The sequence below is a fragment of the Taudactylus pleione genome, unplaced genomic scaffold (genome assembly GCF_031769625.1).
Source record: "Taudactylus pleione unplaced genomic scaffold, aTauple2 ptg000156l, whole genome shotgun sequence".
In the NCBI taxonomy this organism is placed as follows: Eukaryota; Metazoa; Chordata; class Amphibia; order Anura; family Myobatrachidae; genus Taudactylus; species Taudactylus pleione.
In genome coordinates, this window is record NW_028284558.1 from 3,035,366 (window position 1) to 3,060,929 (window position 25,564).

The following is a 25,564-nucleotide window of genomic DNA, read 5'->3' on the forward strand; positions in this document are numbered from 1 at the left end:
ATAAGGGTGGGTGGGAGGGCCCAAGGACAATTCCATCTTGCACTTCTTTTTTTTCTTTGCATTATGTACAGTTTGGGGCCTAGTTTTTCTAACTGCCATCCTGTCTGCCACTGCAGTGTCACTCCTAGATGGGTCACGTGTTTGTGCCGCCCACTCGTGTCGCTTAGCATAGTCATCCAGCTACCTCGGTGCAACCTTTTGGACATGAAAACACTATTGTGAGGTGTGAGGTGTTCAGAATAGACTGGAAATGAGTGGAAATTAAGGTTATTGAGGTTAATAATAGCATAGGAGCAGAGAAACCAACAAATTCTGTGATTTTAGCTGTTTTTATGCTTTTTAAAAAAAAAATACAGATCCAAAACACAAAACCCAGAACCCAAAACACGGAAGGGTGGTTTTGGCAAAACCAATCCAGATCCAAAACACGAAGAAAGATCCAGATCCAAAACCAAAACACAAAACACGAAAAGTGGCCGGTGCACACCCCTAATATATATATATATCTTCCAAGGAAGCCTGGCACTCAGGATGTAATGATCAGCGCAGGGGTGCCTTCCCAAACAAATGCAGTCTCCAAAAGTCCCTTTTAAAGAACATGGCGGCACTCCCAGTGGTTATAGTACAAAAACGTGTATTTAGGTCATTACAGTGGCATCCATATACTCGATATTTCAAAGTCCTTAGACTTTTTCATCAGGATGGGTCACACATCGTGTAACAAAACCGCTACTAAGGACTTTCCTAGCATTCTCAGCTAAAACAGAAAAAAGCTTGAAATCTGCTTGCCGAGTCTGCTTGCAGCATTTTTACACACAGACCAGGTGCAATTCGCCATTATATGAGGAATGGATCTGCCTCCTGTTCCATTTTCTCCTCCACCTACGGTGTTATTTGGGCACTAAGGGGATCCTTGGGAAAAGTACTTTCCCCGAAAGATTTGGATCCACTATAGGCTCTGATATCACTGTAATTGATGATTGTGATGTAACACTAAGTAGGTACACTGCTCCTTTAACAAAGAAGAGCATAAAGTTAATGTGGAGTAGAAGGGGCAATTGGACTATTCACCAAGTATATTTATACAAAGGTGTTTCTATTCTATTACACTGGAGAATAAACAGTACATAAAAATTAAATATATATATATATTTTTTCTCTTTTCATAAATATACACATATATTGATAAGCAGTGAGTGAAAAACAAAAAGAATCATTCCCATTTGGGCCCTTTTGCCATGACGATCTGTGCCCTCCACTGATATTCTGTCCCTTTGCCTCCTATTCATAGTCCTTTTCTATCTCCTGCCACCCTCCCCTCTCAGCTGTTTAATATAAAAACATGATAATCCAAAATTTTATGATTTTTTTCATTTTTTATGGTAGATTTATTATTTTTTATTTACATTGCACCAATATATCGCTTTACAAAGAATGCTAAATCATTTTCATCACTCCCTGCCCCAGCGTACATTACAATTAAATTCTAACAATCACAAACACACACAGTAACATACATTTTATCAGCAGACAACTAACCAAGATTTGGGATTTTGGGAGGAATGTATGGCAGCCAGGGAAACCCCACATGAATATGGAGAGACTATACCAATTGCAGACAGATAGCGGCATGCCTGGGATGGAAAAAGTGGTCCCAGCACTGCCAGACAGCAATGCTTTTCACGGTGCCACTGTGCTATATTATTTATTAATGCTGACAGCATTTTTATTTTGCACATGAAAAAATAATGAACACTCAGTCCCTTAAAAATACTGAAAATGGGAAAACCTTAATTATAAATTATTGGTTATATTTTTAAAAGGCAAAAAAGATTTGTGCATATATATTGAAATAATGTGCCCCTGCTGTATAGAATATTTTTTTTCCAAGAGCAGTAGAGGGTACATTAATGTCCTTATATTTTATATATTGGAAATGGTCCCATAGTTAAGTAATGTGCTAGAATCTTGTGTACAAAAATAGGATGCAAACATATTGGTTCTGGGAGAGGCTGGAACTGCCTGCTGTAGAAACAGTCATTAGCCAACTAATACAAATATGATGAATACTAACATAACTATGAAATGGACAGCATAAAACAAAAATATTGTAAAGAGCAAGCAACATTTTTTTAATCTGAGTGTATTTTTATTTGTGAATCTATTTATAGATAGAAATACAGATAGATAGATAGATAGATAGATAGATAGATAGATAGATAGATAGATAGATAGATAGATAGATAGATAGATAGATAGATAGACATATTAGTATACACACACACACACACACACACACACACATTAAAGCATAAATACAAACATAAGGTTATTTGTATTTGTTATTTCAGTATTGCCTGCTTTGTGCCCGTCCATTTGATAGTGATGCTAGTGTTCATCATATTTATATTACTTGGCTAATGAGTGTTATTACAGCAGGCAGTTCCAGCCTTTCTCAGAAGCAATATGTTTGAATCCTATTATTGTGCACAGGATTCTAGCACATTACTTAACTCCAGTAATAAGATTCCTTTTGCTGTCTCATGATGGCTATATCTTGCATTAGCAAATGTTTTTGATTACTAATTAAAAAAAGGAAACCCTGTGACTCTTTTTATGAAAACTGAAAATATTCACAAATTATTTAATAAGTGATGTGTCTGACAAATTTAACACTTACTTCTCTCCTTGTTAATAAATGCAATTTGAGGTAGATTAATAAAAAAAAAAATTCAATCCAAATAGAGATTTCATTACACAGAATTTTGATCTGTGGATGCCTATGGACATCATAGAATTAGGTGTTAAATAGACAAAAGTGAATCAACCTGCCTTTAAAAGCACAGCATGACCATGTAATTCTTTTTCCAGTTTGTGGTAAGAGATGATGAAAACTTCTTTCCAAGTAGCTATCACCCAGATTTAGTGTGAAAAGTAGTGTAATTGTAATTCACGCCATCAGGGTTTATCAGCTGTTCTGTAGTTAGGGAAGGCTTGCTTTTCAAATAGGAAAGCTGCCAAGTGCTCTGTGATACCTCCAGCAAGCTTATCGTATTCAGATAGACGCCAAAACAGCAGCTGCACACATATGCAAATTGGCAATTAATAGTATAACATTCTGAAAAAAAATCTTACCAACTGAAAATTCATTGGAACTACCTGAGCTCTAACCTTAGCTTTCAATGGGAGGCTTCGCCTTTGTCCAACAGCCAGGGATTAATTACCCCCTGGGGTAGCCACCTTATACAGCCCTCAGATTCAGAAGTACAATGTGGCTTTGTTTTCTGGTGTGTCTCGCAACGTTATGCAGCTTTACCAACAGAGCTATTGTCCATAACTTACATCCAAATGGGATCATGAAAAATATTCCCTATTGTATATAATAAAGATATAAGCAGTAAAGAGTTCTGTGACTATGTAAAGTATATGAAGGCCTACAAAAGTAATAGGTGACTTTTAATATACATAATAATTTACAATAAGGGGGTACTTACTCTATACATTTTCATAAAGCACACTTGGTCATTCTAAGCAATTACATCAGAAATAATAATGATAATAATAATAATAATAATAATAATAATAATAATAATAATAATAATAATAATAATAATATAGGTTGAGTCTCCCATATCAAAATATTCAGAAATACGGAATATTCCGAAATACGGAATATTTTTAGCATGACTGAGATAGTGAAACCTTTACTTTTTGATGGTTCAATGTACACAAACTTTGTTTAAGACACAAAATTATTAAAAATAAAGTATAAAATTACCTATAGGCTCTGTGTATAAGGTGTATATGAAACATAAATTCATTTCATGTATGTACACAAACATTGTTAGAGCCACAAAATTATTGAAAATATTGTATAAAATTTCCTTCAGGCTGTGTGTATAAGATGTATATGAATCACAAATGTATTCTGTGTTTAGATTTGGGCCCTATTCCTAAGACATTTCAATATGGTATACAAATATTCCAAAATACGGAATATTCCGATATCCAAAATACCCTTGGTCCCAAGCATTTTGTATATGGGAGACTCAACCTGTAATAATAATAATAAATATAATTAATCTTATTATTCATTATTTAGATATTTTTCCCAAGAAGACTCTAAGTACTTTACATTTGCAGAAACCATATTACAAAGAAGGCAGCCATCTTGGCGCACCACAATTGTTACAGTAGATGAATGGATGATGTGAAATTCAAATATAAGCTACAAGATACCCACATCAGTTCCATGGATTGTTCATCCTATACACAAAAGTACCAGCTGAGGCAGCCATCTTGGGTGCACTGCATAGGTTACGATGGGTAGGATATACAATACCTGGAAATGTTATACACATTGGAAAATAACAAAACAAGGATTTTGGTAACCCCTACAATATGGGAAATAAGAATTTTAAAGTGTTTGTTTGGATTCTGGGTAAGGTCAGAGAAGAAGGGTCGGGTGGGGGACTTTTGTATAAGAGCTCCAAGCAAACAAGCAAAGTTCAAGAGAAATACTATTTTATCTCAGGAAGAGGAGATCCAAGGCCAGGTCCTCTATAGAATGAGTGAATCTACCCTTGAGACTGCAGTTGCTCCAGTATTTGTTAAAAGTAGGGAACATCTTGTTTAGTCTCTCAGGAAAGGGCATAGCTAAAGTAGGTGCAGTTGCTACAGGCCCTGACCTTCCCCTGCACCTAGTTATGGCTTTTCTATTCTAACCAGTGTGCTGCTGCAGGGCAGCACATCTGCTGTCACCGGCCCGGCCGGCTCTGCCTCTGTCTCTCCTCACTGGGAGGTGTGGCTGTGTGTGGCTACAAGTTTACCCATTTCCCATGTCTCCTGCAAGGAGCATAGCTCCTAAACTGATTTATTAGTGAATCATAGCCTTTTTATAGATCATGTTATATCATACACAATTAGGATTAGGGAGACTATATATATATATTGACAAATATATTTTTTCTTTTTATAATACTATATATTAATCAGCATAATTTAATCCTATATGTCAATTTAGCAGGTCAGGTTCAGAGTACAAACATTAGATCATTACAATATATTAGGGGATAAACAGCAAAACATTTTTAACATATGTAAATCACTTTGCAGATTAACCATTATGACTGTAAAAGATCTAATTTTTGCACCCTCTGCCTGTTTAGTTGACATACAAGGTTTAAATGAAATTTTTATTTATATATATATATATATATATAGTATATCATTTATAAAGTGGTGTGGTATATAGAGAGAGATAAAACCAGGATGATTGGACACACTAGATCACATGACCATGCTTTATTTCCCAATGACCGAACACCTCAGGCTTGGTCTACTTCCAACTGTAATCTGGGCCTCATCACAAAGCCACAGCTGTATCACTCCGCAAGTGTAACTAATAAACATTTACAGAGAGACACACCGCTCACATAAAAGCAGCATATCACTGCCTCACTAACATACACATCACTGCCTCACTGACATACACATCACTGCCTCACTGACATACACATCACACACACACTTATATATGTGTTTGTTTGTGAGTGTCTCCCTAATCCTAATGGGTATGATATAATGTGGTCATGATCCAATTCTGCCCCGAATTAATAACTGGTGTCATTGCTAAACCTCTAGCCACTTGAATCACATTATTTCCTCTGGTCCCGTGTGCTTAGGGGCCTTAGCAATTGCATGGAATGCCATAACTATAGTGACACCATATAATTATGCAGATGGGACAGGCTTTAAAGCAATGCTTCCTGTGATACATTGTGCTAAATCTGAAACAACACAACTGCATTGTTAGGGTTTAGGCTGCTGCTTTAACTGGACGGTGCCCTGTATGCACTAATTTATCGCATTGTCACAGAAATGTGTTAATTACCCATGATATATGAGCATAGAAACAAATATATGACTGGTTGTTATGGGTTACTATAGATTAGCATGTATACACAATATTAGTATATAAGGCCATTTTTTTATGTAATAATAATTTACTTATGTGTTGATTGTTATGTATAGTTTAGAGCATACTTTTTATTTTTTTGAATTGATTATTTTTATTGAGATTTTTACATGAACAAAAAAACAAATAAACAATCAAGTTAAAGTAACAATACACTGAGAAGCACAGTCATCAAGATACATAGTAGCAAGACTATGCGGGAAAGCAGAGATCAGAGAGACAACTATCTGACAATAAAAAAATTGTATGGATGAAAACGGAAAAATATTCCAGTACATAGTTTAGCTAAATCAAAACATGTATAAAAATTAGACATAGAAGGGGAACAAAACAGACGAAAGAGACATCCACGGGTCAAAAAGAGGCATAGTTAAGGTGTAGAGTATGTGAGGCCAAAGCATACATAACATAAAGAAACCTGAGGGCAAGACCATATCTAGTGCCAGAATTCAACACCGGAGGCTCCACAGAGAGGACAACCATCCAAGCCAAATCGGGATCCAATAACCTTTATGAAAAATATACAACTGGATGTGCCATTATCTGGTAAACGGCATAGCCACACAAGTTAATCCCACTACAAAACTCCAGTCCTCATCGGACAGATGTCCCGAGTCTGCCTCCCAATGTTGCAGAAGAGACGTTATTCCACCCGTACCCAACTGTGACAATAATACAGACTACATGAGAGAAATAGACTTCAGGCTGGGAAAAATGTGCCCATTGAGAAAGCAACCATATGAGAAAACACTAAAGCAGAACATTATGAGTGATACCTATGAAAACTGATATCAGTCAGGATGCCTATGAAAGACCAGAATCCTGCAGATCTAGCCAGATTTCTGCTTCCCATAGAAAGTTGAAAAAGTGGGTGCAACCACCTGAAACAATCCACAACCGGCAGCAAACAGCATTGCGCAGGAAAGTATTAAGTCCCAGAGATGTTTGTTGACTTGAAAAAATTGCGACCTAGACATCTGGACATCAGAAAAAAAGTATTCGAAAACCGCTATCTGCTGACCATTATATTGCAATGACCTTTGGTTCTGGAGAGCAGAATCACTGCATCTCGATCCCTGTAGTCCTACCAGATGGATACTATTCTGATGAAGATGGTCCTCCAAATCTGTGAGCTTCTGCTGACATGCTGTAATCTGGGACTTTAAGGTGTTCAGTCACCCAGGTACAGGGGCACTAGTATCCTTCAAGGTGGAAATATAGTTCTCAGTCTCGTCAATTCAATTTGCATGTCTTAACATAAAAGGGACCAATCAATATGTACCTCTGCCACGCGATCCATGACATGCTTATCTGAGTCAGTAATAGCCTGCAAAAGCTGCTCCATAGTAACAGCAGGTGTCTCAGAGAGTGATGCAGAGGACTGTAAAGGCAGTAAAGACAGCTGAGAGTCAGACGGGGTTGACCCAGGGTCAGATGACCACCTTGGAGTCCAAGATTACAGCATGTCAGCAGAAGCTCACAGATTTAGAGGACCATCTTCATCAGAATGGAATTGGTATGAAATACCGCCGGCCGCGGCAGCCCGACATCAGCAGAGATCCCAGCAGCGGAAGCCTGACAGCGCTGGAAATCCCGATCGTGGATAGGTAAGTATTGTCTAACCTAACCCCCCTAACCCTCCTTAGGGATGCCTAACCCTAACCTCCCCCCCAAGTGCCTAACCCTAATCCCCCCTCTAAGTGCCTAACCCTAACCACCCCCTTCCCTGCTGCCTAAACCTAAGTCCACCGGGGGGGTGCCTAGCCCTAAGTCCCCCCTGGGAGCCCTAAACCTAACCCTGCCCCCCCGCGGCTGTCCGCTCACTACGATCGGGATGCCGGGCGCCGGTCTCCCGGCGTTGGGGAAATGCCGGGCGTCTACATCTAGACGCCTGCCATTTCACCCTTGCCAGGATATGACAGTCGGGAAGCCGGCTGCCGGTATTTAGGCAGTCGGCTTCCTGACTGCATACCATCAGAATAGTATCCGTCTGGTAGGACTACAGGGATCGAGATGCAGTGATTCGGCTCTCCAGAAACAAAGGTCATTGCAATAAATCAGGTAAGTACAGGAGCAGGTAAATATGTACCTTTAGTATACAAGATAAGAGGAGCAGCTAGTAATCTTGTATCACAGATGTAATAGAAGGTTGGGTGGTGCAACTGCTTATGCAGGCAGAACCAGCAAACAAATAGGTGCAGGTAAGAAATGAGGCAAGAACAATAAGGCAAGCCCAGCAGATCAAGAACAATAAGGCAAGCCCAGCAGATCAAGCAGGCACTAAATCCTCATCAGAGAATAAAAAACACTCATAGGGTCTCAAGCAGACACATATGTTGGTCAAATGCAGAACAGGGTCTTCCCTCCACAAATACTGCAGTCCCACTGAAGGAGCATTTGCTGCAACCTGTACTGTGCAGAGGAGAGCAGGGAGCAATTACGGCCAGCTCCAAGAAACACCTACAGCCACCAGGGAGGTGTCACGAGCAGGGTTTCTTGGCATGGTGGTCGACGGGTAATACCTGTGAGTATGCTATGGCGAGGGGCATCTGGCAGGTGGTGCTGGTGTCTGGCGGGGTGCATTGGCTGTGCGCAATCCTGTGAGGACATACTGTCACTCTGGTCTGGTTAGGCCTGGTGGTGCTTCCGTTCCGTTCTGGCATGGGCGCCATCTTGCCTCCGGACATGTGACCTAGTTGCCCTATCCTGTTGTGTCACATGCTCTCTATAGCCTCTCACAGTGCAGCACTGGGTGTTTAAGGGAGTGCAGAGCTTCCTTTCATTGCCAGTGCAACGTGTTTCTCAGCGCAAGCTGAGAGAGAGTTCCTGAACTTGTTCGCCTGCCTGTAGGATCTCTGCCTAAGCCTGCTTTACCTGACCTGCTCCACACCCTGCTGGGATCCCCTGCCTCCTCCTATTGCCTCTCCCTTGCCTGAGTACCTGTGTCAGCTGTACCCTGCACCTTGCCTCCTCTTACATTTCCTCTGGACATAATTCACTTCAGCCTGCAATTCACCTCAGCCTGCAATTCACCACAGCCTGCAATTCACCTCAGCCTGCAATTCACTTTAGCCTCACAAAACTTGGAATACTGGAATGCCTTCTGTTATCACTACTTGGGCTTTTTCCCATTGCATCACTACAGTTCCCAAGTGCACTTTAGTGCTAAACTAAGCTCCACGTTTATTTTTAAATCTGCTTCAGTGTCTGCTCCTATTACCATCCTGGGTCCACAACAAAACCAGAACCTCACAGTTTGCACTGGCCCAATGGACTCGGCCACTGGTCAGGAGTCTGGAGCGGATTTATTCCGGTGCATCACAGGCCGTTTGGAAAACCTGGAATCTATGCAGCACCAAATGGCTCAGTTTATGCAAGAAATAACTAAACGACAGGATAATTTGCAAACTTCTCTATCCACTCCTGGTGCAACAGTAGTTACACCTGCTCCTTTGTCTACAAATACGGGTTACAGGACATCCCCCTGCTTATACCTTCCTATGCCAATTAAATTCGACGACAATCCGAAGCTTTGTCGTGGATTCCTGAAACAGTGTGATATACACTTCACCTTACAGCCTGATAATTTTCCCACTGCAAGAACTAAAGTGGCCTACATCGTGTCTCTGTTGTCCGGCTCAGCCTTGGATTGGGCTTCCCCACTCTGGGAACATTCAGATTCTCTGCTGGATAACTACACTGACTTTGTGACATCATTCAGGAGGATTTTTGAAGAGCCTGGACGTACTGTATCAGCCTCATCTAGTATTATGACACCGAAACAAGGAACCCATCCTGTCAGCTAATATACCGTACAGTTTCATATTTTAGCATCAGAACTCAAGTGGAATGAGGAAGCCCTCACCTTAGCTTTCTGGCATGGGCTTTCTGATCGACTAAAGGATGATCTGGTCACCGTGACCTTCCTGCTAACCTAAACGATATGATTTCCCTCTGTAATAAGTTTGACCTACGCTTCAGAGAACGTCAGGTTGAAAAGCACAGAACTGACTTGCAATGGTCTTTTACTCCTCCCTCTACTACCCGTCCATCTCCTCCTTCTACAGATGAAGAGCCTATGCAGGTGAATCACACCCATCTCTCCAAAGAGGAACGCCAGAGAAAAATATTAAAAAACCTCTGCCTATACGGCGGCGATGCGGGTCACCTGGTGGTCTCCTGTTCCCGTAAATTGGGAAATGCCCATTCCTAACTGACCCTGGTGACATCATGTTAGGAGTAATGAGACCGTCCCCATCCTGTAAAGATTTTGTATTAAACCTAGTCTTAGATTTCAGGTCGAAGCCTGTCTTTGTTGCTGCTTTGTTAGATTCTGGAGCAGCCGGAAATTTCATGACTTCCAGTCTAGTTGACAAATTACGGATTCCTTGATCTTCTCTCAAGCATTTGATTTCCTTGACCACTGTAGATGGGCGCCCTCTGACTAATGGAGTTGTTACCAAAGAAACTCTGCCAGTACTCATCCGTATTGGAGCATTACATTCTGAGTCTCTGAAATTCCTAGTGATTCCTGAAGCCTCTCTATACATCATTTTAGGGCTACCCTGGTTACACCAGAGCAATCCCAGGGTAGATTGGTGCTCAATGCAAATCCTTTCATGGGGGGATGACGGTCAAAAATCCTGTCTTCCCAAGATATGACCTGTAAGGAGAACAGTCTCATTAACACCACCAGCAATTCCCAAAGAGTATCAAATGTTTACTGATGTTTTTTTCTGAACAGCAGGCAAATATCTTACCTCCTCACAGAGAATGGGATTGTCCAATCAATTTATTGCCAGACAAGATGCCTCCTCGTTGTCGTACCTATGCTCTATCCTTGCCAGAGACCAAAGTTATGTCCGAGTACATCCAGGAGAATTTGGAGAAGGGGTTTATCTGTCCTTCCACCGCTCCTTCCGGAGCTGGATTATTTTTTGTTGCTAAGAAGGATGGTGGCCTGAGACCACGTATAGATTATCACAGCCTTAATGATATAATGGTCAAGAATCAGTACCCACTTCCTTTAATCACAGAGTTATTCGACAGAGTGAAAGGATCCATCATATTCTAAAAACTAGATTTGCGAGGGGCCTATAATCTCATCCGTATCCGCACAGGCGATGAATGGAAAACCGCTTTTAATACCAGGGATGGTCATTTTGAATACCTTGTGATGCCCTTCAGATTATGTAATGTCCCTGCTGTCTTTCAAGGATTTGTAAATTCCATTTTTCGGGATTTACTATATATCTCAGTAGTTGTCTATTTGGACGATAAATTGATTTTCTCGTCTTCTCCAGAAGAACATTATAAACATGTGAAGGAGGTGTTATCTCAATTAAGGAAGAATCATCTTTACTGCAAACTGGAGAAATGTGTCTTTAGCGTACCCAGTGTGCCATTCCTTGGCTATGTCAACTCTGGTTCTAGTCTAGAAATGGACCCCAAGAAGGTTCAGGCAATCCTGGATTGGTCCCAACCTCAAACTCTGAAAGCTATTCAGGGACTGCTTGGATTTACCAATTATTACAGATGTTTTACCAAGGGACTTTCTTCTTTGTTGGCTCCCATCATGGCCCAGACTCGTAAAGGTGCTAGTCCTGCTCTATGGTCACCTGAGGCAGAGACAGCCTTCCAGCTGTTGAAGCAAGCATTTATTACAGCCCCAGTTCTAAGACAACCAGACCTGGATAAACTCTTCTTGTTGGAGGTCGATGCTTCATCAGAGGCAGTGGGAGCCATCCTATCCCAGCGCTATGAAGACAACCAGATTCACCCTTGTGGATTCTTCTCCAAAAAAATTTCTTCTGCACAGAAAAACTATGCCATAGAAGAACAACAGCTCTTGGCAGTAAAGTTGGCACTAAAAGAATAGAGATACCTCTTAGAAGGGGCCAAGTTTCCCTTTACTGTCTTCACCGACCATAGGAAACTCCTCTTCCTCAAAAATATCCAGTGTGTAAGTCCTCGCTTGGCCTGGTGGGAAATATTCTTTGCTCACTTCCAGTTTACTCTGACCTTCCATTCTGGAGCTCTCAATCAAAAAGCAGGTGCTTTATCAAGGTCTCTTTCCTGCAACAACAATTCTGAAATTCTGCACAGTACTCCCATGCTGGAGTCAAGGGTGTTTGCCACCATACAAATTCAACCACCTACTGGGAAGACCTTTGTGGCCCCGGAGATAAGGTAGCAGCTTCTCACCTGGGCTCACACCTCACGCTTTGCAGGCCATTCTGGTACTCGGAAGACTTTGGAGCTCTTGAAGAGAGCCTATTGGTGGCCATCGATGAAATCTGATGTCTTGGAATTCATCTCGTCATGTACCTCATGTGCCCAGCACAAATCCTTGCATCAAGCCCCTGCTGGTGAGTTGTTGCCCCTGCCTATCCCATTGCGACAGTGGACGCATCTCTCCATGGACTTTGTGACTGATTTGCCAAGTTCCCAGGGTTATACTACCATCTGGGTCGTGGTAGACCATTTTTCGAAGATGGTCCAGTGTGTCCCCCTAAAGAAACTTCCTACTGCTTTGGATTTGGCTCATCTGTTCGTCCAACATATATTTACTCTCCACGGACTCCCTACAGAAATAGTCTCTGATCATGGAGCTGAATTGGTGGCAAGGTTTTGGAGAGCTCTGTGTTCCGTTCTGCAAGTAAAGTTAAACTTCTCTATAGCTTACCATCCGCAAAGGAATGGATCCACGGAGAGGGTTAACCAGGACCTTGAAACCTTCCTAAGGATCTGCATGTCATCCTCTCAAGACAATTGGTCTGATTTATTGCCCTGGGCCGAATTTGCACATAATGCTTCATATCATTCCTCCACAAATCAAACCCCGTTCCAGATTGTATACAGTCTCCATCCCCGAGTTCCCAAGCCTTCCTGCCTTTGATGTTCCAGCTGTGGACGATACTGTATGGAGGTTTGCGTCAAATTGGGCTCAGGTACGTGCTGATTTGGAGAAGGCGTCCACTTGCTGCAAACTTTAGGCTGATAAGAAACGGAGAAAGGTGCCCTGCATGCAAGTTGGAGATCAGGTATGGTTGTCTACCCAGAACCTGCAGCTCAGAGTACCTTCAAAGAAGTTTGCTCCATATTTTATTGGACCCTTCTCCATCATTGAAATAATTAATCCTGTGTCTTATCGCCTTCAGCTCCCTTCATATTTGAAAATCCCAAACTCCTTCCACATTTTTCTACTCAAACCTCTGATCCTGAACAAATTCCGCAAGGTTCTACCTGTTCCTCCTCGTGTTCAGACAGAAAGAGGTGTGGAATTTGAAGTCTCCCAGGTCCTGGATTCCCATGTCCGCAGGGGTCATTTACAGTATCTCCTGGATTGGAGGGGCTACGACCCGGAAGAACGCTGTTGGACCGATGCACGAGACATCCATGCTCCCACACTCATCAAGAAGTTCCATGCTGCCCATCCGGAGAAGCCTGGTGAGTGTCCTGAGGCCACCCATAAGGGGGGGGGGTACTGTCACGACCAGGGTTTCTCGGCATGGTGGTTGACGGGTAATACCTGTGAGGATGCTATGGCGAGGGGCGTCTGGTGGTGGTGCTGGTGTCTGGTGGGATGCATTGGCTGCTCGTAGTCCTGTGTGGGCATACTGTCACTCTGGTCTGGTTAGGTCTGGTGGTGCTTCTGTTCCGTTCTGGCATGGGCGCCGCCATCTTGCCTCCGGACATGTGACCTAGTTGCCCTATCCTGGTGTGTCACATGCTCTCTCTGGCCTCTTACAGTGCAGCACTGGGTATTTAAGGGAGTGCAGAGCTTCCTTTCATTGCCAGTGCAACGTGTTTCTCAGCGTAAGCTGAGAGAGAGTTCCTGAGCTTGTTCGCCTGCCTGTAGGATCTCTGTCTAAGCCTGCTTTACCTGACCTGCTCCACACCCTGCTGGGATCCCCTGTCTCCTCCTAGTGTCTCTCCTTTGCCTGAGTACCTGTGTCAGCTGTACCCTGCACCCTGCCTCCTCTTACATTTCCTCTGGACATTATTCACCTCAGCCTGCAATTCACCTCAGCCTGCAATTCATTTCAGCCTCACAAAACATGGAATACTGGAATGCCTTCTGTTATCACTACCTGGACTTTTTCACATTGCATCACTACAGTTCCCAAGTGCACTTTAGTGCTAAACCTGGACTTTCTCTTTTGCCACATTCATGTCTGTTAAACCACTCATTAAAAGCTCCATGTTTATTTTTAAATCTGCTTCAGTGTCTGCTCCTATTACCACCCCGGGTCCACAACAAAACCAGAACCTCACAAGAGGGGCTTCAAGATGGCGGTCACTGGGGACTGAAGAGGAGGCCCCGGCACTTAAATATGACTGGAGGAGCAGTAAGGCCAGCAAACTGCCAAGCGGGAGCCACCGCAGCAGAGACACCTGCAGGCCACACCTGGGGAATGCAAAGGAGGAGGAGGAGAGCCACCCACACAGTCAGAACACAGTAATGGCGGAAATCCTCAGAATGTTGACATGTTCACAATATCGACATTTGAAATGTCACCATGTGAAATGTCGACATTCTCAGGTGGCCGATAGTTAGGGTTAGGCACCACAGGGAGGTTTAGGCTGCGGGGAAGGTGAGGGTTATGCTGCATGGGGGAGTGAGGTTAGGGTTAGGCTTAGGAGAAGGGTTATGGATAGGGGTGCTGGCTGGAGAGACAGGAGGGAGATGGCTGGACCTGGAGAGACTCTGCAGGGCTGGAGTTACAAAAACATGAGGGGAGGGGTGGAGCCTGCCTATTTTTTCAGTCCCGGGCCCCACAATTTCTGATGGCAGCCCTGATAAGGGGCATTACTGTGTGGCATAATGTGTGGCATTACTGTGGCATCTGTTATAAGGGGCATTAATGTGTGGCTTAATGTGTAAGTGGCATTACTTTGGCATAATGTGCTATAGGGGCATTACTGTGTGGTATAATGTTATAAGGAGCATTACCATGTGCAAGAGGTTTTACTGTGTGTCATAATGTGTTATAAGGGGCATAACTTAGTGTGGCATAATGTGTAAGGGGCGTTACTGTGTCACAAAACCACATACCCTTTTCGGGAGTGCCCTTTTTTATAGAGGAGGCGCCAAATTACTGCTTTGCCCCGAGTGACAAAATTCTAGTTTCGGCCCTGGAGGAGGCAAGTATGGCTTAACAATGTTAGTACGCTGTTATTTTTTTTTAATGACAATAATTTCTACAAACTGTGGATTTACTGCAGGTGTAGTTAATTATATCATATGCCAACAATAATGATTTTTGGCATTCAAAGGGGAAGAAAGAAATAGCGATGCTATGGGTAGATGGCAAAGCTATTTGTGAAGATAAGTTGTTTTCTAAGTAGTTTTGGAAGAATGGCTTAATTTACCAATACAGTATGTTGGAAGTGTAGGTGAGCAAAATCTCAGCAATTTTTTACTCAAATCAAGTTTTGCAATGGAACAGGCAATTTTGCAGCATTACAAAATTCCAGCGACACACTATAGGAGATCCACTTTTGCATTGATAGCCCCCATCTGCTCTGCTGTCACACCATATAATAAAACAGGTAGCATGCACCCCCACCCCAAATTCCTCAGACTGCCTGCACTGGTTTTGGCTAAAATAAGGAGACCTTGCTATACCAACCCCAGTTTGGTCAATGAGCCTTCCCTCCTTTACAGAGACTACCAGCACTGTGCTGGGAGGACAGGGTAATTAACAATATTAGAACCCATGAAGTAACAACCTTGTCCCACTATAACAGACATTTGTCTCCAAAGCCCCTGCCAAATATATAAAAAGGGGGGAGGGGGGGGTAAACAAACACAAACTATTACAATAATCTTAACTAGGGGTGAGCGGGTTCGGATTTCTGAAATCCGAACCCCCACGAGCCCCCCCGATCCGAGGCAGATCCGAGTCAGGCTCGACTTTTCCCGCCTGACTCGGATCTGAAATCGAGGCAAAACGTCATCATCCCGCCTTCCGAGTCTCGCGGGTTTTGGATCCTACATAAGGTACACGCGTCGGCGCCATTTTCTCACTCGGCTGTGGACATTGAAGAGGGAGGGTGGGAGTTAGGGCTGGCTGGGCTGTGTAGTGTAGTGTAGTGTAGTGCAGAGTAGTGTTGCGCTGTGCTGTGCTGCGCTGTGCTGCTGTTGTCCACTACTTCAAAGTCCATAGGGGCTGGCTGTGTTGTGCTGTGCTGCTGTTGTTAATAGGGGCTGTGTCCACTACTTCAAAGTCCATAGGGGCTGGCTGGACTGTGTTGTGCAGTCAGTTCTCCATAGGGGCTGTGTCCACTCCAAAGTCCTGTGCAGTGTCCCAGTCCTAAAGGGGTGCTGTAGTGTTGTCCAGGGGGTGCTCTGTCCATCAGGGGTGCTCCCCCCAAGTGCTAAAAAAATAATATTTTTTCTGTGTTTGTGAATTGTGTGCGCAGTAGCCGCACGTGCATCAACAAAGTAGTGCCAAGCGTGCGCCTGTGTCATAAGTAAAGGGCCGGCTGGCTTGACCGTTAAAGGGTGCTGTAACCCCCAAAGTACACTCCAAACCCAAAAAAAATATATTTTCTGTGTTTGTGAATTATGTGCGCAGTAGCCGCACGTGCATCAACAAAGTAGTGCCAAGCGTGCGCCTGTGTCATAAGTAAAGGGCCGGCTGGCTTGACCATTAAAGGGTGCTGTAACCCCCAAAGTACACTCCAGTCCAAACAAAAAAAAAATATATTTTCTGTTTGTGAATTGTGTGCGCAGTAGCCACACGTGCATCAACAAAGTAGTGCCAAGCGTGCGCCTGTGTCATAAGTAAAGGGCCGGCTGGCTTGACTGTTAAAGGGTGCTGTAACCCCCAAAGTACACTCCAAACCAAATAACAAAATATTTTTTCTGTGTTTGTGAATTGTGTGCACAGTAGCCGCACGTGCATCAACAAAGTAGTGCCAAGCGAGCGCCTGTGTCATAAGTAAAGGGCCGGCTGGCTTGACCGTTCAAGGGTGCTGTAACCCCCAAAGTACACTCCAGTCCAAACAAAAAAAAAAAATATTTTCTGTTTGTGAATTGTGTGCGCAGTAGCCACACGTGCATCAACAAAGTAGTGCCAAGCGTGCGCCTGTGTCATAAGTAAAGGGCCGGCTGGCTTGACTGTTAAAGGGTGCTGTAACCCCCAAAGTACACTCCAAACCAAATAACAAAATATTTTTTCTGTGTTTGTGAATTGTGTGCACAGTAGCCGCACGTGCATCAACAAAGTAGTGCCAAGCGAGCGCCTGTGTCATAAGTAAAGGGCCGGCTGGCTTGACCGTTCAAGGGTGCTGTAACCCCCAAAGTACACTCCAGTCCAAACCAAAAAAAAAATTATTTTCTGTGTTTGTGAATTGTGTGCGCAGTAGCCGCACGTGCATCAACAAAGTAGTGCCAAGCGTGCGCCTGTGTCATAAGTAAAGGGCTGGCTGGCTTGACCGTTAAAGGGTGCTGTAACCCCCAAAGTACACTCCAGTCCAAACCAAAAAAAAAAATATTTTCTGTGTTTGTGAATTGTGTGCGCAGTAGCCGCACGTGCATCAACAAAGTAGTGCCAAGCGTGCGCCTGTGTCATAAGTAAAGGGCCGGCTGGCTTGACCATTAAAGGGTGCTGTAACCCCCAAAGTGCACTCCAAACAAAATAAAAAATAATTTTCTGTGTTTGTGAATTGTGTGCACTGTGGCCGCCCGGTTATCAACAAAGTAGCGCCAAGCGTGCGTCTGTCTGTTAAAGGGTGGTGTAACCCCCAGAGTGCACTCCACAAAAAATAAAAAATTCTTTTTTTTTCTGTCTTTGTGAATTGTGTGCATTGTACGTGCATCCTCAAAGCAGCAGCGCCAAGCGTGCGTCTGTCTGTTAAAGGGTGGTGTAACCCTCAAAGTGCGCTCCACAAAAAATAAAAAATTATTATTTTTTTCTGTCTTTGTGAATTGTGTGCATTGTAGCTGCACGTGCATCAACAAAGGAGCAGGGCCAAGCGTGCGCCTCTGTCCCATAAGTAAAGAGCTGGCTGGCTCATTTCTTAAAGGGTGGTGTAACCCACAAAGTGCACTAGTCTCCAACAATAATAAAAAAAAAATTTCTGTGTTTATGTGCGCCTTAGCCGCACGTATATATCAATATAACATATATGGAGGACCAAACTTTCTCCGATAAAAATAAAATAGGGAAAGATCAAGAACCACTTCCTCCTAGTGCTGAAGCTGCTGCCACTAGTCATGACATAGACGATAACATGCCATCAACGTCGTCTGCCAAGGCCGATGCCCAATGTCATATTAGAGGGCATATACAATCCCAAATGACAAAGTTCAGGAAAATGACCTTAAAAAAAACATTTAAATCATCTGAGGAGAAACGTAAACTTGCCAATATGCCATTTACGACACGGAGTGGCAAGGAACGGCTAAGGTCTATCCCTATGTTCATGACTAGTGGTTCAGCTTCACATGACGATGGAAGCCCTCATCCTGCTAAAAAAATCAAACGAGTTAAGCTGGCAAAAGCACAGCGAAGAACTGTGCGTTCTAAGAAGATATCACAAATCCCCAAGGAGAGTCCAAGGGCTGTATTCAGAGGCAGCCGTACAGTCTACGACCACACGGGTGCCTCGATGTTTGTCTAGTGCGCATGCGCACGAGGGAGCCGGCTCCTTCGTGCGCATGTGTGAGACCTGCTACGACCGACAGCGCTGGTCGTAGCGGGTCTCTTTCCAAAGGGGGCGAGCTGTCGATGTTGATTGACAGCTCGCCCCGTTTGGAAGGTGGGCCGGGGGGGTGGCAGCCCAAACGGAGGCGTTTCCATGGAAACGCCTGCCATTTGGGGGAGGCCCCACTGACATCCCTAGTGATGTCAGTGGAGAGCTTCCGGCTCTGACAGAGCCAGAAGCTCTCCGGGGCTTTATGACAAGTGAGACCCTACCCTAGGGTCTCGTCGTAAGCCCCGATAGTTGCGGTGATCAATGACCATCGCGACCATCACCCAAGCGGTCGTTAGAGCTGTGGAGAATGATTTCCATGTTGTGCAAGGTTCTCCAACCCTTCGAACTTGCCATACGTGAAGTCAGTTCAGACACTGCCAGCTTGATTCAGGTCATTCCCCTCATCAGGCTTTTGCAGAAACAGCTGGAGAAAGTGAAGGAGGAGCTAAGACGGAGCGATTCCGCTCGGCATGTGGGACTTGTGGATGAAGCCCTTCATTCGCTTTGCCAGGATTCCAGGGTGGTCAATCAGACCACTACATTTTGGCCACCATGCTCAATCCTAGGTTTAAAGCCTATGTGGTGTCTCACTTTCCGGCCGACACAAGCCTGCAGAGGTGCAAAGACCTGCTGGTGAAAACACTGTCAGCTGCTCCTTCTTCATTTTCTCCTGCAACTGAGGCAGCCAGGAGAAAACTTAGGTATCCTAGACATCCCGCTGGCGGTGATGCAGGGCAGGCAGGACCAAGTTTGGACATCTGGTCCGGACTGAAGGACCTGGCAACAATTTCTGGCATGTCTACTGTCACTGCATATGATACTGTCACCATTGACAGAATGGTGGAGGATTACATCAGTGACAGCATCCAAGTAGGCATGACAGACAGTCCGTACCTGTACTGGCAGGAAAAAGAGGCAATTTGGAGGCCCCTGTACAAACTGGCTCTATTTTACCTGAGTTGCCCCCCCTCCAGTGTGTTCTCCGAAAAAGTGTTTAGTGCAGCCGGGAACCTTGTCAGCGAAAGGCGTAGGAGGTTGCTTCCACAAAATGTGGAGAAGATGATGTTCATAAAAATTAATTATCAACTCTTACGGGGAGACCAGCCTCCAGAACGTACAGAGGGACCTGTGGTGGTGGATTCCAGCAGGGATGAATTAATACTCTGTAAGGATGAGGATGTACACAACACTAAAGAGGGTGAGGAATCGGTGGATGAGGAGAATGAGGACGACATCTTGCCTCCGTAGAGCCAGTTTGTGCAGGGACAGATTAATTGCCAGCTTGTTTTGTGGGGGCCCAAATGAACCAATCATTTCAGCCACAGTCGTGCTGTGCTGAAATGATTGGTTTGTTAAAGTGTGCATGTCCTGTTTTTACAACATAAGGGTGGGTGGGAGGGCCCAAGGACAATTCCATCTTGCACCTCTTTTTTTTCTTTGCATTATGTACTGTTTGGGGCCTAATTTTTCAAACTGCCATCCTGTCTGCCACTGCAGTTTCACTCCTAGATGGGCCACGTGTTTGTGCCGCCCACTTGTATCGCTTAGCATAGTCATCCAGCTACCTCGGTGCAACCTTTTGGACATAAAAACACTATTGTGAGGTGTGAGGTGTTCAGAATAGACTGGAAATGAGTGGAAATTAAGGTTATTGAGGTTAATAATAGCATAGGAGCAGAAAAACTCAAAAATTCTGTGACTTTAGCTGTTTTTATTCTTTTTTTTTTAAAAATACAGATCCAAAACACAAAACCCAGAGCCCAAAACACGGAAGGGTGGTTTTGGCAAAACCAATCCAGATCCAAAACACGAAGAAAGATCCAGATCCAAAACCAAAACACAAAACACGAAAAGTGGGCGGTGCACACCACTACTAATAATTGGATCACTTGTTATACTATTTTTTGCAATGTGCCTGTTATATTTGATACCTTCCAATCGCTTCCTCCCCTGCGGACCCAGATCTACTGCGGCCAAAGCTCACCTCTGGAGCAGACTCATCCTCTTCTGTGCCTGTAAGAGAATGAAAATACTGTTATATTTTGGCTTTTTTTATTTTTATTTTAAAAAAAAAAGAAAGAAAATTACCTGTGGCAACTTGTGGAGCCGCAAAGTCTGGCATGTCTGTGTCCATGTTGGACACGCCAAACACCTCCTCTTCCTGCACACACCCCTGTGCCAGCTCATCCAAATCTGTAAGCTCCAGTGACACAGGGGTTGGCCCACCACCAGTCCCCCCTGCATGCTTAGCCCTGTCTGCCAGTTTTTGTTTCAGCCGGTATTTGAAGTCGCTCCACCTGTTGTTTTTCAAATGTTTAATATTGTTATTTTTTCATTTTCAACATACTTTTGAAATAGGTTAGTGCATTTATATACCGCCTCTTGACCTCTTTTGTGGATCGGACAAAATCTCCCACACCATTGACAGCACTGGCTATGTCCTCCCATAGTTTCCATCTCTGTGTTGCACCCATATTGCGTGATGCCTGTGACAAATTATTGATGCACATTTGCACCAAAACCTCCATCTCCTTTCTTGTGAATTGTGGCTGCCTCTTGCATTTGGTCCGGCCCTGGCTACGGCCCCACAGCCTCCTCATTCTCAGCCTCAACACCTTTAAATTAAAAATGTTTTTGGTTGTAAAGTTTATAAAATTTTATTTTAAACTTTGGTAATACATTTGTGTGTACTTGGTGGTCCAGGTTGTTGGCTTTGCTGCTGTTCGGTGGACATGTTGTTACACCAGAATTCAGGTGACCAATTTTGGACTGTCGTGACGTATTTATAGATACGTGTGTATTATGTGGCCGCATCATGCTTTGGGCGCGGCTAGTGTGCGTCATTGATTTGTGCGGGAAAATAGGCTATTTAAGGGTTATTGGTTTCCTCATTTAGGTGTGGGTTGTTGGCTGGAGTGACGTGGTTGGAGTGTCATGGTTGGAGTTAGTTTTTTTGTTTTTTTCTTTTGTGGTTTTGTGAGCAAAACTAATATATTATTTTTTTAACATTTTTTATTTTTCTATAATTGTCAAAGAATAATTTTTAATTAATGTTTTTACTTTGTTTACATTTAGAGTGTTGATTTTCTTCAGATCGTTTTTGGAACTCCTTTTTTCATGTTTTCGTCTGGGTGTGGTAAGTTCTTTTTTATATTTATTTATTTATTTTTTCTACAATATAAAATATTTTGGTTGCGATCAGCTTGTGCACATTGATAAACCTAAAAACACATTGTATTTGCACATTCAATTTTTAATTTTTCATAAATTTAATTTATTAACTTTTCAAAAATATTTTGCGTTAATTTTGCGATCTCATGTCTGTCATTTAAGAGTATTATAATGCGAAAAATATCAATGTGGCATACTGTTTGGCGATCTCATGTCTGTCATTTAAGCGTATTATAATGCGAAAAATATCAATGTGGCGTACTGTTTGGTGATCTCATGTCTGTCATTTAAGCATATTATAATGTGAAAAATATCAATGTGGCATACTGTTTGGCAATCTCATGTCTGTCCGTTAGTCAAACATTAGAATAATTGTAACTCCAAAAAAAAAACCTCATATGTGTAGTGCATGCATTGGTGTTCTTGTGTGCTTAGCCTGCCTTGTTTTGTTTTGATCGTTTAAATTTGTTTTACATCTAAAAACTGTAGGTTTTTGACAAGATGACCCTACCCAACCCTGTAAGAATCTGCCTTTAATTAATTAAGATAAGTATATTTTTCAAAACTCAAATATCTAATCCATTAAAATTCTACATAACATTTCACATTGATGTTGGGCATCTCATAGTATCAATGGTCCCAGACCCCGACCAACCTGGACATCCTCCTAGGCGTAGGCCTCATAGGCGTGCAAGGCCCAAGATATTTCGAACACGTGTCACCCTTTTTGGAATGCCTGATGATGTGATGTTAAGGCGTTACCGCCTACCGCCAAAAATTATCCTAGACACTCTTTTATTAATAGAGTGATCTTGAAAGGCAAATTACCAATCCAACAGCAATACCACCACTAACGCAGCTTATGTCGGTGTTACATTTTTGCGCCTCAGGATCCTTCCAGACCACAGTTGGAATAGTGGCTGGAAATTCATAGTCCTCCTTTCCCAGGATCCTGAGGGCCGTGATGGATGCTCTGTATAAGCACCTGCATCATTTTATTAATATGCCATTGGATATGAGGTCACTTACTGTGGTTAAGCAAAAATGTTTCGAAATTGCTGGCTTCCCACACATCATAGGGGTTGTGGATGGCACTCACATACCACTTCAGCCTCCAGCAGTGATGGAGGCTATATTTAGGAACAGGAAACATTTTCATTCGATGAATGTAATGGTGGTATGTGATGCCTCCCTCCAGATCCTGTCCCTTAATGCCAAGTTCCCAGGAAGTGCACATGACTCTTTTGTCATCCGGCAATCAGGGCTTTGGCCAACACTAAACAACCTACAAGCTGGTGATGCGTGGCTTCTGGGTAAGTGGGACCCTTAATGTTTTTTGTTACAATGTTTATTTGTTTTTTATTTTTATTTTATTTTTTTTACGCAGGAGACAGTGGTTACCCTTGCACGCCCTGGCTGCTCACTCCTTATTTGGTCCCTACACCAGGGCCACAAAGTCAATTTAATTCCGCACTTACTGCCACCAGGCAGGTGGTGGAGCGCTGTATTGGCCTTTTAAAAGGCCGATTTAGATGCCTCCACCGCTCTGGTGGTGACCGAATGTGGCTATGGTTTCCAAAATTGTGGTCCTCTGTGGGATTTTTCATAACATCGCCTTAAGGAGTGGTGTCCCAATGCAGCCAGAGGATGCCTTGCCGGAGGATGGCCCCCCGAGGTAGGTCGTAGGAGAGTGTCTGGGGGGCCATATGCGTTGAAGTTGTTTTACGTTATTTCAGGTAATTTTTAATTTACTTTGATTTTTGAAAACATATAGAAGTTAATTCATGTGTGTTCACTTTCCTATGTTTTATTTTTTATAATGGTTCTTTTCTTGGTTTTTCAAAAATAAAACAACAACCTGCATACTCCCTGAAAATAAACAACTGTGACACTAATGATCAAATATTGGACTTTACACCTGGATAAATGTGTCTTTTGCCTAATTTGGGACAACATGTTGGCATGCGATATCTACAACCAGTTCTTGATTTTTTTGGTTTGTGTGTATTACTACTGTATTATTGATTTGTGTGCATTCAATTTTTTTATTTAAAAAATGTTTTGTTTTTTTGTTTATTTTTTTTTTAAAATAGGCCAGAAAAAAAGGACAATACCTTTGACATTTGTATCCAAGTGTAAATTGTTGAAAAGTTTTGACCACAAATATTTGTTAAAAATTTTAAAACATGTTTTCTAATTTGTCACAACATAATTTGACTTAGAAATTCACATTTGCATATTTAAAAAAAATATATAAAGAATGCATTAACTACATAAGGGTATTATGGAGAACCTTTATAGAGTTAATGACTATTACAACCCTTTTTTGTCAAAAAATTTCCAAAAAAGCCATGAATGTATGTTCTCACATTGAAAAAAAAAACCTTATATTTGCCCCCCCCCAAAATTTTTTTATCTGAGGAACATTGTTTGAATTAGCTAAAAATATATATAAAAAAAAACATTTAACACATACAAACATATTGATTGCCCTTGGTAGATAATGTGTGAGGCAAGGAATGAGATTTTGGAATTTGTAAAAATGCTATTCATTTAAACATAAAAAAAAACAAATTAAGAATGGTGCATTAAGGACACCAAATGGCCCAAAGAGACTAAGATGTGGATCAAATGTCTCTGCATATTTTGCAACTCTGCAACAATTTCTTGATCCCGTATCCTTGGCTCTGTTGAAAGAGAAATGTGTATATTAATATAAAATAATTTACAAAAAAGGACAGTATGATTAACAAAGAGAACAAGTTACCATAACAAGCAAATTGTATTTGTGATATATCGTTGTTAACATTAATCTCCAAAATGTCCACTTTCAGACAATAAACAAAACTGTATCAATTTAAAATTTAGTTTAAAAAAAAAACATGATAAGAGTGGTTAGAAAAATCTCTTTTGCATTTGATCTAATCCTAACACAAGTTGTCTTTTAGTTGGTAATAGCAAATTTATAAAATCCACAAGAGTCGTGTATTGGCCTGTGTCATATGTGCAATGAATAAATTACATATTTTAAAGTTTAAATTTTAAAATAATTAAACAGATTTAAACTACAAAGACATTTTGATATACACATAAAAAAATAAAAAATAAAAAAATATGGGAGATATTTTAATTTAAAAAAAGTTCCCTAATTTAAAAAAAAAAATGTGAGTGCCTCCATGTAAACAAATTTTAGCAGCAATAACCCAAAAAAATACAGAAATTATGGAATGTCCTTAGATTGGATTCCATGATCCCACAGTGTATGCATATAGGGCACGTTTACAGTAATTACTTGCACAAAAGGAAAACATATTACCTGCAGCTTCCGGAACAGGGGCAGAGTGGCCCAGATCCTCATCAGAAGATGTAGGCCAATGGAGATGTGAAGGAGGGGTCATTTGGGATGGTGAGCAAGGGGAGGGAGTGGAAATTTGAGAGGGTGGATCAGGGGAAGGTGTGGAAATGTGGATGGGTAAGACAGGGGAGGGAGGGGTATTTGGGATTGTGGTCCAGGAGAGGGAGGGGAAATAGGGATGGCCAGGTCAGGGGAGGGTGGAGAAATTTGGGAGGAGTGGGCAGGGGAAGACATGTTGAAAGTTGAGGAGAGGGGTTAGGCACGCCTTCGGCGACGTGTCAGTATCAGCTCTTGACCTAAATGATGTATAGTTTGGAATATTACCATTTTTTACTTACAAATAACATTATTAT